This window comes from Microcebus murinus, unplaced genomic scaffold (assembly GCF_040939455.1).
Source record: "Microcebus murinus isolate Inina unplaced genomic scaffold, M.murinus_Inina_mat1.0 scaf014_hap2_Mmur4.0, whole genome shotgun sequence".
NCBI classification, from domain to species: Eukaryota; Metazoa; Chordata; class Mammalia; order Primates; family Cheirogaleidae; genus Microcebus; species Microcebus murinus.
The window spans coordinates 370,954-387,996 of NW_027438960.1; the positions used below are offsets into that span (position 1 = coordinate 370,954).

A 17,043-nucleotide genomic window follows, 5' to 3' on the forward strand; every position below is an offset into this window, starting at 1 on the left:
CCCGCTGTGCCCCCGCGGGGGCCCAGCCTGGTGTCTTCCCTGAGGCCCTGCGGCTGCCGGCTGCCGCTCCCCGCAAGGGGAGAGCCGCGGAGGTGGGGACCGCCTCCTCATGGGGACGTACACGCAGCTCTCCACGTCGGATTCCGGGGCTCTCTGTCCTGCCCGAAGGCCCAGCTGGCCTGCGGGTCCTTAGAGTGGCAAAAACATCCGAAAACTGAGACTGAGGGTCCGGTGGGTGTCTGCACTTTTGTGCTGGGCACCCCAGGGAGGCCCGGGGGCTGGCTGGACAACGTGGTCTGCTGGGCGGGGGGGTTGGAGGAGCAACTGATGCCCTTTGCACTTTGGGTAGCAAGAGTCTGAGGTGTCTCTGAGCCCTGTGCCATGTCGGGGGGGGGCGGGGGGGGCGGGGGGGAGGAGGAGGAGGAGGAGGAGGAGGTGGGAAGGGCCGGGGCCTGCAGTCCTGTTCCCGGGGTGGCACGGCAAGTGGCTTCTTGCACAGGCTGCTTGGCCTGGGCTCCCCGCACCTGGGCCTTTGGAGGACTGGCCCTGTGCTTGCCAACACTTCCTGCAGGGACCCAGAGCTGGGAGGTTGCATCTCTCAGCCCTGGGTCGGGCAGAGCCCCAGCGGGCCATGCCCACCACCTCTCTCAGCACCGGTCCCCCAGAAGGCTCCTTTGGGACCAGGATTCTCTTGCGGTGACTCTTTAAGGTCTGGCCCCTGGATGGAGGGGCACCAGGAGTAGAGGAGCAGGAAGGGGAAGGGGGTGGCCATGCGAGGGGACACTTTGAGGCCAAGTCCCAGCTTCAGCCTGATCCTCCTGGGAACCCCGCTCTGAGACAAGGAGCCGGGCTTCGCATTCCCACAGCAGCCAGTCGTGGGCTGAGGACACCTGGGGCGTTGGGAACTCCCTGGCTTCTCCTTGGTTTAACATCTAGAGCTGCTTGGGAATCGCGCCGCCACACACACCCGAGTGCAGGTGTCTTCCGCACAGACTGCGGGCCTCGCTCTTCTGAAGGCCGCTAGCTCGCCACCCACCCACGGGTGAACCTGGTCAGGGTGCTTTCTCTAAGGGGCAGACTCTTTTCCGGGCGGGCTACCGGTGTCTCTGTTTGCTCGTTTCTTTCTTCCATTTCGGGAAAGTCTTCCTTGCTGGGTGTGGAAATCTCCTATGCCTTCCCTCGCCTATTCTGTCAGCTTTCAAATTCTCTTTCAGTTGCCACCCTCACAGATGGATTAGGAAACTCTTTCCGGTGCACTCATTAGTGAAATGACCTCAATGAAGCTGGAATCCAATATCTAATGGCCGATTTTTAGCGAGTCCACACGCCAGGGTGGTTGGGGGGCAATGCAGCCCCGGCCAGGCCCAGGCCCCTTGGACTGGGCCACAGGAGGACACAGAGGAGGGTCCCGGCCCCCACGAAGCGGTGCCGGCAGTTCTCCACGGGGTTGGGCGTTTTCCAGAGGTAGGAGATGGAGGGGACTGATTTCTTCAGCGCCCCCCAAACCACGCCACCCCACCCCACCCATGGGACACATCCCCAGAGAGAGACGCCCCATACACTGGCTGTGCCCCAGCCCTGGCCCGGGGGAATAGGCGGCAGCCCACCCACAGGGCGAGGGGGGGGCGCAGCTGAAAGGGGTTGTGGGGGAGGGCGGCCCCTGGCTGGGGTCAAAGGGCGAGCGCCCCGCGCGTGCGCAGTCAGCGGCAGCGACGCGCCGGGGGTGGGCAGCGGGTAGGTGAAGGAGGCCGGGCGAGGAGACGAGGGGGGCTGGGAGGGCTCCACCTTGGCGAGTCCAGCCGTGGAGGCGTATCTTGTGTGAGTGAGTGTGAGTGTGTGTGTGTGTGTATAGAGAGACAGCCCCCCGCCCCGCCCCGCCCCGCCCCGCCCATCACCCCCGTCCCTGGGAGCCCGCGGGACCCGGCCGGCGAACTCAACAGGCCCGGCCCGCCGCGGGGCCTGGGGCGGGAGGCGGCGGCGGCCGCCGTCTAGGGCCACACCACCCTGAACGCCCCGATCTCGTCTGGTCTCGGAAGCTAAGCAGGGTCGGGCCTGGCTAGTGCTTGGATGGGAGACCGCCTGGGAATACCGGGTGCCACAGGCTGCTTCTTTTTTTTTTTTTTTTGCCTCTTGTTCTGTCCCCTTTCTGGGAGCGCGGCGGCGGCCCGGGGTGGGGGTGACCCCAACCCTCAGCGCCCGCCGCGGTGCCTGGAGCCCCAGCCCGCACCGTGGGGCCTCCTCTTGTCCCAAGCCGCGACACCGCCGCCACGCGGCAGCATGCGTGGCATCTGGACTGTCAGGTCTCAGACCAAAGGTCTGCTCTGTGGGAACCGACACGCTGGAGGAAACCTTGAGAGTCTGAGAGGGGAGGGAGTTCCAGAAGAAGGCCAGGATGTCATTTTGAGGGAGTATGTGACCAGAACTCGTCCCGTTGCTTTTGGGGTACTATGGGCTACACGCAGGAATCTTTGGTGGTGGCACCTGATGTTGGGGGATCCGGAGTCACACCCAGACCTGCTCCACAGGCCTCCTTTTACTTTTCTCTTCGGATTCATTATTTTTAAAAAGTGTCTCTTACCTCTATTATTGCATTTCCTTTCCTCTCTCTTTTCAAGCAGATGATGGGAGTACAAGTATTCAGGTGACATGTGTTGCCCGTGCCCCCCTCCCCCCTGTGTTCTTATTCATATACCTCTCATGTTGTTCCAGCGTATTGTGGGGGTACCAATGTTAAGGTCGGGTACGTTGCCCTCTCCAAGCCTCCCCCCTCGGGTCAGAGCTTCAAGTGCGCCCATCCCCCAGTCGGTGCGCACCCACCCCATGCCTAATGGATGTGTATGCCCCTCCCCTCCCCCCACCCGCCCGACACCCACCCGATGAAGGTGATTCCTCTCTGTCCACTTAGGTGTCCATCCGTTCCTACCAGTTTGCTGGTGAGCGCGCTCACGTGGTGCTCGTGTGTCCATTCTTGGGATACTTGGCCTACTGGAACGGGTTCCAGCTCTGGCCAGGAGAACACGAGAGGTGCCCTCTCACCGCTGCTCCTCACAGCCGAATGGCACTCCGTGGTGTCCACGCGCCACATTTTATTAATGCACTCCTGGATGGATGGGCACTCGGGTCGCTTCCACGTCTTTGCGATTGTGAATTGTGCCCTAACTGTAACCCTAACCCTTACCCAGCCCGTCTCCTCTGCCCCTGCCTGACGCACTCCTCCCCGGCCAGGCCCGTCACTGTCCTGGGCCCCCGCCTGACCGGCTCCTCCCCGCCCGGCCTGTCACCGTCCTCTGCCCCTGCCTGACATGCTCCTTCCCGCCCGGCCTCTCACCGTCCTCGGCCCCTGCCTGACCGGCTCCTCCGTCGCCTGGGCCTTCCAAGGGCTTGGTGTGGACGCTGCTTCCAGGAAGCCCTCCAGAAACCCGGCAGCAGGGTGGCCGCAGCAGTCTCCAGCAGCCGTCCCTAAGTCGCGTGAGTGCGGGGGACGTGCCCCCGCTGTGCCCCCGCGGGGGCCCAGCCTGGTGTCTTCCCTGAGGCCCTGCGGCTGCCGGCTGCCGCTCCCCGCAAGGGGAGAGCCGCGGAGGTGGGGACCGCCTCCTCATGGGGACGTACACGCAGCTCTCCACGTCGGATTCCGGGGCTCTCTGTCCTGCCCGAAGGCCCAGCTGGCCTGCGGGTCCTTAGAGTGGCAAAAACATCCGAAAACTGAGATTGAGGGTCCGGTGGGTGTCTGCACTTTTGTGCTGGGCACCCCAGGGAGGCCCGGGGGCTGGCTGGACAACGTGGTCTGCTGGGCGGGGGGGTTGGAGGAGCAACTGATGCCCTTTGCACTTTGGGTAGCAAGAGTCTGAGGTGTCTCTGAGCCCTGTGCCATGTCGGGAGGGGGCGGGGGGTGCGGGGGGGAGGAGGAGGAGGAGGAGGAGGAGGTGGGAAGGGCCGGGGCCTGCAGTCCTGTTCCCGGGGTGGCACGGCAAGTGGCTTCTTGCACAGGCTGCTTGGCCTGGGCTCCCCGCACCTGGGCCTTTGGAGGACTGGCCCTGTGCTTGCCAACACTTCCTGCAGGGACCCAGAGCTGGGAGGTTGCATCTCTCAGCCCTGGGTCGGGCAGAGCCCCAGCGGGCCATGCCCACCACCTCTCTCAGCACCGGTCCCCCAGAAGGCTCCTTTGGGACCAGGATTCTCTTGCGGTGACTCTTTAAGGTCTGGCCCCTGGATGGAGGGGCACCAGGAGTAGAGGAGCAGGAAGGGGAAGGGGGTGGCCATGCGAGGGGACACTTTGAGGCCAAGTCCCAGCTTCAGCCTGATCCTCCTGGGAACCCCGCTCTGAGACAAGGAGCCGGGCTTCGCATTCCCACAGCAGCCAGTCGTGGGCTGAGGACACCTGGGGCGTTGGGAACTCCCTGGCTTCTCCTTGGTTTAACATCTAGAGCTGCTTGGGAATCGCGCCGCCACACACACCCGAGTGCAGGTGTCTTCCGCACAGACTGCGGGCCTCGCTCTTCTGAAGGCCGCTAGCTCGCCACCCACCCACGGGTGAACCTGGTCAGGGTGCTTTCTCTAAGGGGCAGACTCTTTTCCGGGCGGGCTACCGGTGTCTCTGTTTGCTCGTTTCTTTCTTCCATTTCGGGAAAGTCTTCCTTGCTGGGTGTGGAAATCTCCTATGCCTTCCCTCGCCTATTCTGTCAGCTTTCAAATTCTCTTTCAGTTGCCACCCTCACAGATGGATTAGGAAACTCTTTCCGGTGCACTCATTAGTGAAATGACCTCAATGAAGCTGGAATCCAATATCTAATGGCCGATTTTTAGCGAGTCCACACGCCAGGGTGGTTGGGGGGCAATGCAGCCCCGGCCAGGCCCAGGCCCCTTGGACTGGGCCACAGGAGGACACAGAGGAGGGTCCCGGCCCCCACGAAGCGGTGCCGGCAGTTCTCCACGGGGTTGGGCGTTTTCCAGAGGTAGGAGATGGAGGGGACTGATTTCTTCAGCGCCCCCCAAACCACGCCACCCCACCCCACCCATGGGACACATCCCCAGAGAGAGACGCCCCATACACTGGCTGTGCCCCAGCCCTGGCCCGGGGGAATAGGCGGCAGCCCACCCACAGGGCGAGGGGGGGGCGCAGCTGAAAGGGGTTGTGGGGGAGGGCGGCCCCTGGCTGGGGTCAAAGGGCGAGCGCCCCGCGCGTGCGCAGTCAGCGGCAGCGACGCGCCGGGGGTGGGCAGCGGGTAGGTGAAGGAGGCCGGGCGAGGAGACGAGGGGGGCTGGGAGGGCTCCACCTTGGCGAGTCCAGCCGTGGAGGCGTATCTTGTGTGAGTGAGTGTGAGTGTGTGTGTGTGTGTATAGAGAGACAGCCCCCCGCCCCGCCCCGCCCCGCCCCGCCCATCACCCCCGTCCCTGGGAGCCCGCGGGACCCGGCCGGCGAACTCAACAGGCCCGGCCCGCCGCGGGGCCTGGGGCGGGAGGCGGCGGCGGCCGCCGTCTAGGGCCACACCACCCTGAACGCCCCCGATCTCGTCTGGTCTCGGAAGCTAAGCAGGGTCGGGCCTGGCTAGTGCTTGGATGGGAGACCGCCTGGGAATACCGGGTGCCACAGGCTGCTTCTTTTTTTTTTTTTTTTGCCTCTTGTTCTGTCCCCTTTCTGGGAGCGCGGCGGCGGCCCGGGGTGGGGGTGACCCCAACCCTCAGCGCCCGCCGCGGTGCCTGGAGCCCCAGCCCGCACCGTGGGGCCTCCTCTTGTCCCAAGCCGCGACACCGCCGCCACGCGGCAGCATGCGTGGCATCTGGACTGTCAGGTCTCAGACCAAAGGTCTGCTCTGTGGGAACCGACACGCTGGAGGAAACCTTGAGAGTCTGAGAGGGGAGGGAGTTCCAGAAGAAGGCCAGGATGTCATTTTGAGGGAGTATGTGACCAGAACTCGTCCCGTTGCTTTTGGGGTACTATGGGCTACACGCAGGAATCTTTGGTGGTGGCACCTGATGTTGGGGGATCCGGAGTCACACCCAGACCTGCTCCACAGGCCTCCTTTTACTTTTCTCTTCGGATTCATTATTTTTAAAAAGTGTCTCTTACCTCTATTATTGCATTTCCTTTCCTCTCTCTTTTCAAGCAGATGATGGGAGTACAAGTATTCAGGTGACATGTGTTGCCCGTGCCCCCCTCCCCCCTGTGTTCTTATTCATATACCTCTCATGTTGTTCCAGCGTATTGTGGGGGTACCAATGTTAAGGTCGGGTACGTTGCCCTCTCCAAGCCTCCCCCCTCGGGTCAGAGCTTCAAGTGCGCCCATCCCCCAGTCGGTGCGCACCCACCCCATGCCTAATGGATGTGTATGCCCCTCCCCTCCCCCCACCCGCCCGACACCCACCCGATGAAGGTGATTCCTCTCTGTCCACTTAGGTGTCCATCCGTTCCTACCAGTTTGCTGGTGAGCGCGCTCACGTGGTGCTCGTGTGTCCATTCTTGGGATACTTGGCCTACTGGAACGGGTTCCAGCTCTGGCCAGGAGAACACGAGAGGTGCCCTCTCACCGCTGCTCCTCACAGCCGAATGGCACTCCGTGGTGTCCACGCGCCACATTTTATTAATGCACTCCTGGATGGATGGGCACTCGGGTCGCTTCCACGTCTTTGCGATTGTGAATTGTGCCCTAACTGTAACCCTAACCCTTACCCAGCCCGTCTCCTCTGCCCCTGCCTGACGCACTCCTCCCCGGCCAGGCCCGTCACTGTCCTGGGCCCCCGCCTGACCGGCTCCTCCCCGCCCGGCCTGTCACCGTCCTCTGCCCCTGCCTGACATGCTCCTTCCCGCCCGGCCTCTCACCGTCCTCGGCCCCTGCCTGACCGGCTCCTCCGTCGCCTGGGCCTTCCAAGGGCTTGGTGTGGACGCTGCTTCCAGGAAGCCCTCCAGAAACCCGGCAGCAGGGTGGCCGCAGCAGTCTCCAGCAGCCGTCCCTAAGTCGCGTGAGTGCGGGGGACGTGCCCCCGCTGTGCCCCCGCGGGGGCCCAGCCTGGTGTCTTCCCTGAGGCCCTGCGGCTGCCGGCTGCCGCTCCCCGCAAGGGGAGAGCCGCGGAGGTGGGGACCGCCTCCTCATGGGGACGTACACGCAGCTCTCCACGTCGGATTCCGGGGCTCTCTGTCCTGCCCGAAGGCCCAGCTGGCCTGCGGGTCCTTAGAGTGGCAAAAACATCCGAAAACTGAGACTGAGGGTCCGGTGGGTGTCTGCACTTTTGTGCTGGGCACCCCAGGGAGGCCCGGGGGCTGGCTGGACAACGTGGTCTGCTGGGCGGGGGGGTTGGAGGAGCAACTGATGCCCTTTGCACTTTGGGTAGCAAGAGTCTGAGGTGTCTCTGAGCCCTGTGCCATGTCGGGGGGGGGCGGGGGGGGCGGGGGGGAGGAGGAGGAGGAGGAGGAGGAGGTGGGAAGGGCCGGGGCCTGCAGTCCTGTTCCCGGGGTGGCACGGCAAGTGGCTTCTTGCACAGGCTGCTTGGCCTGGGCTCCCCGCACCTGGGCCTTTGGAGGACTGGCCCTGTGCTTGCCAACACTTCCTGCAGGGACCCAGAGCTGGGAGGTTGCATCTCTCAGCCCTGGGTCGGGCAGAGCCCCAGCGGGCCATGCCCACCACCTCTCTCAGCACCGGTCCCCCAGAAGGCTCCTTTGGGACCAGGATTCTCTTGCGGTGACTCTTTAAGGTCTGGCCCCTGGATGGAGGGGCACCAGGAGTAGAGGAGCAGGAAGGGGAAGGGGGTGGCCATGCGAGGGGACACTTTGAGGCCAAGTCCCAGCTTCAGCCTGATCCTCCTGGGAACCCCGCTCTGAGACAAGGAGCCGGGCTTCGCATTCCCACAGCAGCCAGTCGTGGGCTGAGGACACCTGGGGCGTTGGGAACTCCCTGGCTTCTCCTTGGTTTAACATCTAGAGCTGCTTGGGAATCGCGCCGCCACACACACCCGAGTGCAGGTGTCTTCCGCACAGACTGCGGGCCTCGCTCTTCTGAAGGCCGCTAGCTCGCCACCCACCCACGGGTGAACCTGGTCAGGGTGCTTTCTCTAAGGGGCAGACTCTTTTCCGGGCGGGCTACCGGTGTCTCTGTTTGCTCGTTTCTTTCTTCCATTTCGGGAAAGTCTTCCTTGCTGGGTGTGGAAATCTCCTATGCCTTCCCTCGCCTATTCTGTCAGCTTTCAAATTCTCTTTCAGTTGCCACCCTCACAGATGGATTAGGAAACTCTTTCCGGTGCACTCATTAGTGAAATGACCTCAATGAAGCTGGAATCCAATATCTAATGGCCGATTTTTAGCGAGTCCACACGCCAGGGTGGTTGGGGGGCAATGCAGCCCCGGCCAGGCCCAGGCCCCTTGGACTGGGCCACAGGAGGACACAGAGGAGGGTCCCGGCCCCCACGAAGCGGTGCCGGCAGTTCTCCACGGGGTTGGGCGTTTTCCAGAGGTAGGAGATGGAGGGGACTGATTTCTTCAGCGCCCCCCAAACCACGCCACCCCACCCCACCCATGGGACACATCCCCAGAGAGAGACGCCCCATACACTGGCTGTGCCCCAGCCCTGGCCCGGGGGAATAGGCGGCAGCCCACCCACAGGGCGAGGGGGGGGCGCAGCTGAAAGGGGTTGTGGGGGAGGGCGGCCCCTGGCTGGGGTCAAAGGGCGAGCGCCCCGCGCGTGCGCAGTCAGCGGCAGCGACGCGCCGGGGGTGGGCAGCGGGTAGGTGAAGGAGGCCGGGCGAGGAGACGAGGGGGGCTGGGAGGGCTCCACCTTGGCGAGTCCAGCCGTGGAGGCGTATCTTGTGTGAGTGAGTGTGAGTGTGTGTGTGTGTGTATAGAGAGACAGCCCCCCGCCCCGCCCCGCCCCGCCCCGCCCATCACCCCCGTCCCTGGGAGCCCGCGGGACCCGGCCGGCGAACTCAACAGGCCCGGCCCGCCGCGGGGCCTGGGGCGGGAGGCGGCGGCGGCCGCCGTCTAGGGCCACACCACCCTGAACGCCCCCGATCTCGTCTGGTCTCGGAAGCTAAGCAGGGTCGGGCCTGGCTAGTGCTTGGATGGGAGACCGCCTGGGAATACCGGGTGCCACAGGCTGCTTCTTTTTTTTTTTTTTTTGCCTCTTGTTCTGTCCCCTTTCTGGGAGCGTGGCGGCGGCCCGGGGTGGGGGTGACCCCAACCCTCAGCGCCCGCCGCGGTGCCTGGAGCCCCAGCCCGCACCGTGGGGCCTCCTCTTGTCCCAAGCCGCGACACCGCCGCCACGCGGCAGCATGCGTGGCATCTGGACTGTCAGGTCTCAGACCAAAGGTCTGCTCTGTGGGAACCGACACGCTGGAGGAAACCTTGAGAGTCTGAGAGGGGAGGGAGTTCCAGAAGAAGGCCAGGATGTCATTTTGAGGGAGTATGTGACCAGAACTCGTCCCGTTGCTTTTGGGGTACTATGGGCTACACGCAGGAATCTTTGGTGGTGGCACCTGATGTTGGGGGATCCGGAGTCACACCCAGACCTGCTCCACAGGCCTCCTTTTACTTTTCTCTTCGGATTCATTATTTTTAAAAAGTGTCTCTTACCTCTATTATTGCATTTCCTTTCCTCTCTCTTTTCAAGCAGATGATGGGAGTACAAGTATTCAGGTGACATGTGTTGCCCGTGCCCCCCTCCCCCCTGTGTTCTTATTCATATACCTCTCATGTTGTTCCAGCGTATTGTGGGGGTACCAATGTTAAGGTCGGGTACGTTGCCCTCTCCAAGCCTCCCCCCTCGGGTCAGAGCTTCAAGTGCGCCCATCCCCCAGTCGGTGCGCACCCACCCCATGCCTAATGGATGTGTATGCCCCTCCCCTCCCCCCACCCGCCCGACACCCACCCGATGAAGGTGATTCCTCTCTGTCCACTTAGGTGTCCATCCGTTCCTACCAGTTTGCTGGTGAGCGCGCTCACGTGGTGCTCGTGTGTCCATTCTTGGGATACTTGGCCTACTGGAACGGGTTCCAGCTCTGGCCAGGAGAACACGAGAGGTGCCCTCTCACCGCTGCTCCTCACAGCCGAATGGCACTCCGTGGTGTCCACGCGCCACATTTTATTAATGCACTCCTGGATGGATGGGCACTCGGGTCGCTTCCACGTCTTTGCGATTGTGAATTGTGCCCTAACTGTAACCCTAACCCTTACCCAGCCCGTCTCCTCTGCCCCTGCCTGACGCACTCCTCCCCGGCCAGGCCCGTCACTGTCCTGGGCCCCCGCCTGACCGGCTCCTCCCCGCCCGGCCTGTCACCGTCCTCTGCCCCTGCCTGACATGCTCCTTCCCGCCCGGCCTCTCACCGTCCTCGGCCCCTGCCTGACCGGCTCCTCCGTCGCCTGGGCCTTCCAAGGGCTTGGTGTGGACGCTGCTTCCAGGAAGCCCTCCAGAAACCCGGCAGCAGGGTGGCCGCAGCAGTCTCCAGCAGCCGTCCCTAAGTCGCGTGAGTGCGGGGGACGTGCCCCCGCTGTGCCCCCGCGGGGGCCCAGCCTGGTGTCTTCCCTGAGGCCCTGCGGCTGCCGGCTGCCGCTCCCCGCAAGGGGAGAGCCGCGGAGGTGGGGACCGCCTCCTCATGGGGACGTACACGCAGCTCTCCACGTCGGATTCCGGGGCTCTCTGTCCTGCCCGAAGGCCCAGCTGGCCTGCGGGTCCTTAGAGTGGCAAAAACATCCGAAAACTGAGATTGAGGGTCCGGTGGGTGTCTGCACTTTTGTGCTGGGCACCCCAGGGAGGCCCGGGGGCTGGCTGGACAACGTGGTCTGCTGGGCGGGGGGGTTGGAGGAGCAACTGATGCCCTTTGCACTTTGGGTAGCAAGAGTCTGAGGTGTCTCTGAGCCCTGTGCCATGTCGGGAGGGGGCGGGGGGTGCGGGGGGGAGGAGGAGGAGGAGGAGGAGGAGGTGGGAAGGGCCGGGGCCTGCAGTCCTGTTCCCGGGGTGGCACGGCAAGTGGCTTCTTGCACAGGCTGCTTGGCCTGGGCTCCCCGCACCTGGGCCTTTGGAGGACTGGCCCTGTGCTTGCCAACACTTCCTGCAGGGACCCAGAGCTGGGAGGTTGCATCTCTCAGCCCTGGGTCGGGCAGAGCCCCAGCGGGCCATGCCCACCACCTCTCTCAGCACCGGTCCCCCAGAAGGCTCCTTTGGGACCAGGATTCTCTTGCGGTGACTCTTTAAGGTCTGGCCCCTGGATGGAGGGGCACCAGGAGTAGAGGAGCAGGAAGGGGAAGGGGGTGGCCATGCGAGGGGACACTTTGAGGCCAAGTCCCAGCTTCAGCCTGATCCTCCTGGGAACCCCGCTCTGAGACAAGGAGCCGGGCTTCGCATTCCCACAGCAGCCAGTCGTGGGCTGAGGACACCTGGGGCGTTGGGAACTCCCTGGCTTCTCCTTGGTTTAACATCTAGAGCTGCTTGGGAATCGCGCCGCCACACACACCCGAGTGCAGGTGTCTTCCGCACAGACTGCGGGCCTCGCTCTTCTGAAGGCCGCTAGCTCGCCACCCACCCACGGGTGAACCTGGTCAGGGTGCTTTCTCTAAGGGGCAGACTCTTTTCCGGGCGGGCTACCGGTGTCTCTGTTTGCTCGTTTCTTTCTTCCATTTCGGGAAAGTCTTCCTTGCTGGGTGTGGAAATCTCCTATGCCTTCCCTCGCCTATTCTGTCAGCTTTCAAATTCTCTTTCAGTTGCCACCCTCACAGATAGATTAGGAAACTCTTTCCGGTGCACTCATTAGTGAAATGACCTCAATGAAGCTGGAATCCAATATCTAATGGCCGATTTTTAGCGAGTCCACACGCCAGGGTGGTTGGGGGGCAATGCAGCCCCGGCCAGGCCCAGGCCCCTTGGACTGGGCCACAGGAGGACACAGAGGAGGGTCCCGGCCCCCACGAAGCGGTGCCGGCAGTTCTCCACGGGGTTGGGCGTTTTCCAGAGGTAGGAGATGGAGGGGACTGATTTCTTCAGCGCCCCCCAAACCACGCCACCCCACCCCACCCATGGGACACATCCCCAGAGAGAGACGCCCCATACACTGGCTGTGCCCCAGCCCTGGCCCGGGGGAATAGGCGGCAGCCCACCCACAGGGCGAGGGGGGGGCGCAGCTGAAAGGGGTTGTGGGGGAGGGCGGCCCCTGGCTGGGGTCAAAGGGCGAGCGCCCCGCGCGTGCGCAGTCAGCGGCAGCGACGCGCCGGGGGTGGGCAGCGGGTAGGTGAAGGAGGCCGGGCGAGGAGACGAGGGGGGCTGGGAGGGCTCCACCTTGGCGAGTCCAGCCGTGGAGGCGTATCTTGTGTGAGTGAGTGTGAGTGTGTGTGTGTGTGTATAGAGAGACAGCCCCCCGCCCCGCCCCGCCCCGCCCCGCCCATCACCCCCGTCCCTGGGAGCCCGCGGGACCCGGCCGGCGAACTCAACAGGCCCGGCCCGCCGCGGGGCCTGGGGCGGGAGGCGGCGGCGGCCGCCGTCTAGGGCCACACCACCCTGAACGCCCCCGATCTCGTCTGGTCTCGGAAGCTAAGCAGGGTCGGGCCTGGCTAGTGCTTGGATGGGAGACCGCCTGGGAATACCGGGTGCCACAGGCTGCTTCTTTTTTTTTTTTTTTTGCCTCTTGTTCTGTCCCCTTTCTGGGAGCGCGGCGGCGGCCCGGGGTGGGGGTGACCCCAACCCTCAGCGCCCGCCGCGGTGCCTGGAGCCCCAGCCCGCACCGTGGGGCCTCCTCTTGTCCCAAGCCGCGACACCGCCGCCACGCGGCAGCATGCGTGGCATCTGGACTGTCAGGTCTCAGACCAAAGGTCTGCTCTGTGGGAACCGACACGCTGGAGGAAACCTTGAGAGTCTGAGAGGGGAGGGAGTTCCAGAAGAAGGCCAGGATGTCATTTTGAGGGAGTATGTGACCAGAACTCGTCCCGTTGCTTTTGGGGTACTATGGGCTACACGCAGGAATCTTTGGTGGTGGCACCTGATGTTGGGGGATCCGGAGTCACACCCAGACCTGCTCCACAGGCCTCCTTTTACTTTTCTCTTCGGATTCATTATTTTTAAAAAGTGTCTCTTACCTCTATTATTGCATTTCCTTTCCTCTCTCTTTTCAAGCAGATGATGGGAGTACAAGTATTCAGGTGACATGTGTTGCCCGTGCCCCCCTCCCCCCTGTGTTCTTATTCATATACCTCTCATGTTGTTCCAGCGTATTGTGGGGGTACCAATGTTAAGGTCGGGTACGTTGCCCTCTCCAAGCCTCCCCCCTCGGGTCAGAGCTTCAAGTGCGCCCATCCCCCAGTCGGTGCGCACCCACCCCATGCCTAATGGATGTGATTGCCCCTCCCCTCCCCCCACCCGCCCGACACCCACCCGATGAAGGTGATTCCTCTCTGTCCACTTAGGTGTCCATCCGTTCCTACCAGTTTGCTGGTGAGCGCGCTCACGTGGTGCTCGTGTGTCCATTCTTGGGATACTTGGCCTACTGGAACGGGTTCCAGCTCTGGCCAGGAGAACACGAGAGGTGCCCTCTCACCGCTGCTCCTCACAGCCGAATGGCACTCCGTGGTGTCCACGCGCCACATTTTATTAATGCACTCCTGGATGGATGGGCACTCGGGTCGCTTCCACGTCTTTGCGATTGTGAATTGTGCCCTAACTGTAACCCTAACCCTTACCCAGCCCGTCTCCTCTGCCCCTGCCTGACGCACTCCTCCCCGGCCAGGCCCGTCACTGTCCTGGGCCCCCGCCTGACCGGCTCCTCCCCGCCCGGCCTGTCACCGTCCTCTGCCCCTGCCTGACATGCTCCTTCCCGCCCGGCCTCTCACCGTCCTCGGCCCCTGCCTGACCGGCTCCTCCGTCGCCTGGGCCTTCCAAGGGCTTGGTGTGGACGCTGCTTCCAGGAAGCCCTCCAGAAACCCGGCAGCAGGGTGGCCGCAGCAGTCTCCAGCAGCCGTCCCTAAGTCGCGTGAGTGCGGGGGACGTGCCCCCGCTGTGCCCCCGCGGGGGCCCAGCCTGGTGTCTTCCCTGAGGCCCTGCGGCTGCCGGCTGCCGCTCCCCGCAAGGGGAGAGCCGCGGAGGTGGGGACCGCCTCCTCATGGGGACGTACACGCAGCTCTCCACGTCGGATTCCGGGGCTCTCTGTCCTGCCCGAAGGCCCAGCTGGCCTGCGGGTCCTTAGAGTGGCAAAAACATCCGAAAACTGAGACTGAGGGTCCGGTGGGTGTCTGCACTTTTGTGCTGGGCACCCCAGGGAGGCCCGGGGGCTGGCTGGACAACGTGGTCTGCTGGGCGGGGGGGTTGGAGGAGCAACTGATGCCCTTTGCACTTTGGGTAGCAAGAGTCTGAGGTGTCTCTGAGCCCTGTGCCATGTCGGGAGGGGGCGGGGGGTGCGGGGGGGAGGAGGAGGAGGAGGAGGAGGAGGTGGGAAGGGCCGGGGCCTGCAGTCCTGTTCCCGGGGTGGCACGGCAAGTGGCTTCTTGCACAGGCTGCTTGGCCTGGGCTCCCCGCACCTGGGCCTTTGGAGGACTGGCCCTGTGCTTGCCAACACTTCCTGCAGGGACCCAGAGCTGGGAGGTTGCATCTCTCAGCCCTGGGTCGGGCAGAGCCCCAGCGGGCCATGCCCACCACCTCTCTCAGCACCGGTCCCCCAGAAGGCTCCTTTGGGACCAGGATTCTCTTGCGGTGACTCTTTAAGGTCTGGCCCCTGGATGGAGGGGCACCAGGAGTAGAGGAGCAGGAAGGGGAAGGGGGTGGCCATGCGAGGGGACACTTTGAGGCCAAGTCCCAGCTTCAGCCTGATCCTCCTGGGAACCCCGCTCTGAGACAAGGAGCCGGGCTTCGCATTCCCACAGCAGCCAGTCGTGGGCTGAGGACACCTGGGGCGTTGGGAACTCCCTGGCTTCTCCTTGGTTTAACATCTAGAGCTGCTTGGGAATCGCGCCGCCACACACACCCGAGTGCAGGTGTCTTCCGCACAGACTGCGGGCCTCGCTCTTCTGAAGGCCGCTAGCTCGCCACCCACCCACGGGTGAACCTGGTCAGGGTGCTTTCTCTAAGGGGCAGACTCTTTTCCGGGCGGGCTACCGGTGTCTCTGTTTGCTCGTTTCTTTCTTCCATTTCGGGAAAGGCTTCCTTGCTGGGTGTGGAAATCTCCTATGCCTTCCCTCGCCTATTCTGTCAGCTTTCAAATTCTCTTTCAGTTGCCACCCTCACAGATGGATTAGGAAACTCTTTCCGGTGCACTCATTAGTGAAATGACCTCAATGAAGCTGGAATCCAATATCTAATGGCCGATTTTTAGCGAGTCCACACGCCAGGGTGGTTGGGGGGCAATGCAGCCCCGGCCAGGCCCAGGCCCCTTGGACTGGGCCACAGGAGGACACAGAGGAGGGTCCCGGCCCCCACGAAGCGGTGCCGGCAGTTCTCCACGGGGTTGGGCGTTTTCCAGAGGTAGGAGATGGAGGGGACTGATTTCTTCAGCGCCCCCCAAACCACGCCACCCCACCCCACCCATGGGACACATCCCCAGAGAGAGACGCCCCATACACTGGCTGTGCCCCAGCCCTGGCCCGGGGGAATAGGCGGCAGCCCACCCACAGGGCGAGGGGGGGGCGCAGCTGAAAGGGGTTGTGGGGGAGGGCGGCCCCTGGCTGGGGTCAAAGGGCGAGCGCCCCGCGCGTGCGCAGTCAGCGGCAGCGACGCGCCGGGGGTGGGCAGCGGGTAGGTGAAGGAGGCCGGGCGAGGAGACGAGGGGGGCTGGGAGGGCTCCACCTTGGCGAGTCCAGCCGTGGAGGCGTATCTTGTGTGAGTGAGTGTGAGTGTGTGTGTGTGTGTATAGAGAGACAGCCCCCCGCCCCGCCCCGCCCCGCCCCGCCCATCACCCCCGTCCCTGGGAGCCCGCGGGACCCGGCCGGCGAACTCAACAGGCCCGGCCCGCCGCGGGGCCTGGGGCGGGAGGCGGCGGCGGCCGCCGTCTAGGGCCACACCACCCTGAACGCCCCCGATCTCGTCTGGTCTCGGAAGCTAAGCAAGGTCGGGCCTGGCTAGTGCTTGGATGGGAGACCGCCTGGGAATACCGGGTGCCACAGGCTGCTTCTTTTTTTTTTTTTTTTGCCTCTTGTTCTGTCCCCTTTCTGGGAGCGCGGCGGCGGCCCGGGGTGGGGGTGACCCCAACCCTCAGCGCCCGCCGCGGTGCCTGGAGCCCCAGCCCGCACCGTGGGGCCTCCTCTTGTCCCAAGCCGCGACACCGCCGCCACGCGGCAGCATGCGTGGCATCTGGACTGTCAGGTCTCAGACCAAAGGTCTGCTCTGTGGGAACCGACACGCTGGAGGAAACCTTGAGAGTCTGAGAGGGGAGGGAGTTCCAGAAGAAGGCCAGGATGTCATTTTGAGGGAGTATGTGACCAGAACTCGTCCCGTTGCTTTTGGGGTACTATGGGCTACACGCAGGAATCTTTGGTGGTGGCACCTGATGTTGGGGGATCCGGAGTCACACCCAGACCTGCTCCACAGGCCTCCTTTTACTTTTCTCTTCGGATTCATTATTTTTAAAAAGTGTCTCTTACCTCTATTATTGCATTTCCTTTCCTCTCTCTTTTCAAGCAGATGATGGGAGTACAAGTATTCAGGTGACATGTGTTGCCCGTGCCCCCCTCCCCCCTGTGTTCTTATTCATATACCTCTCATGTTGTTCCAGCGTATTGTGGGGGTACCAATGTTAAGGTCGGGTACGTTGCCCTCTCCAAGCCTCCCCCCTCGGGTCAGAGCTTCAAGTGCGCCCATCCCCCAGTCGGTGCGCACCCACCCCATGCCTAATGGATGTGATTGCCCCTCCCCTCCCCCCACCCGCCCGACACCCACCCGATGAAGGTGATTCCTCTCTGTCCACTTAGGTGTCCATCCGTTCCTACCAGTTTGCTGGTGAGCGCGCTCACGTGGTGCTCGTGTGTCCATTCTTGGGATACTTGGCCTACTGGAACGGGTTCCAGCTCTGGCCAGGAGAACACGAGAGGTGCCCTCTCACCGCTGCTCCTCACAGCCGAATGGCACTCCGTGGTGTCCACGCGCCACATTT

At 63.5% G+C, this 17,043-nt stretch overlaps 5 pseudogenes; all 5 read left to right on the forward strand.

The window, feature by feature from the left end:
* The first annotated feature begins 1,986 nt into the window (after positions 1 to 1,986).
* LOC142867290 (uncharacterized) lies at positions 1,987 to 2,104 on the forward strand (annotated as a pseudogene).
* Positions 2,105 to 5,474: 3,370 nt separating this feature from the next.
* LOC142867240 (uncharacterized) lies at positions 5,475 to 5,593 on the forward strand (annotated as a pseudogene).
* A 3,370-nt stretch (positions 5,594 to 8,963) lies between these two features.
* Positions 8,964 to 9,082, forward strand: LOC142867241 (uncharacterized; annotated as a pseudogene).
* Positions 9,083 to 12,452: 3,370 nt separating this feature from the next.
* LOC142867243 (uncharacterized) lies at positions 12,453 to 12,571 on the forward strand (annotated as a pseudogene).
* A 3,370-nt stretch (positions 12,572 to 15,941) lies between these two features.
* Positions 15,942 to 16,060, forward strand: LOC142867281 (uncharacterized; annotated as a pseudogene).
* The last annotated feature ends 983 nt before the right edge of the window (positions 16,061 to 17,043 follow it).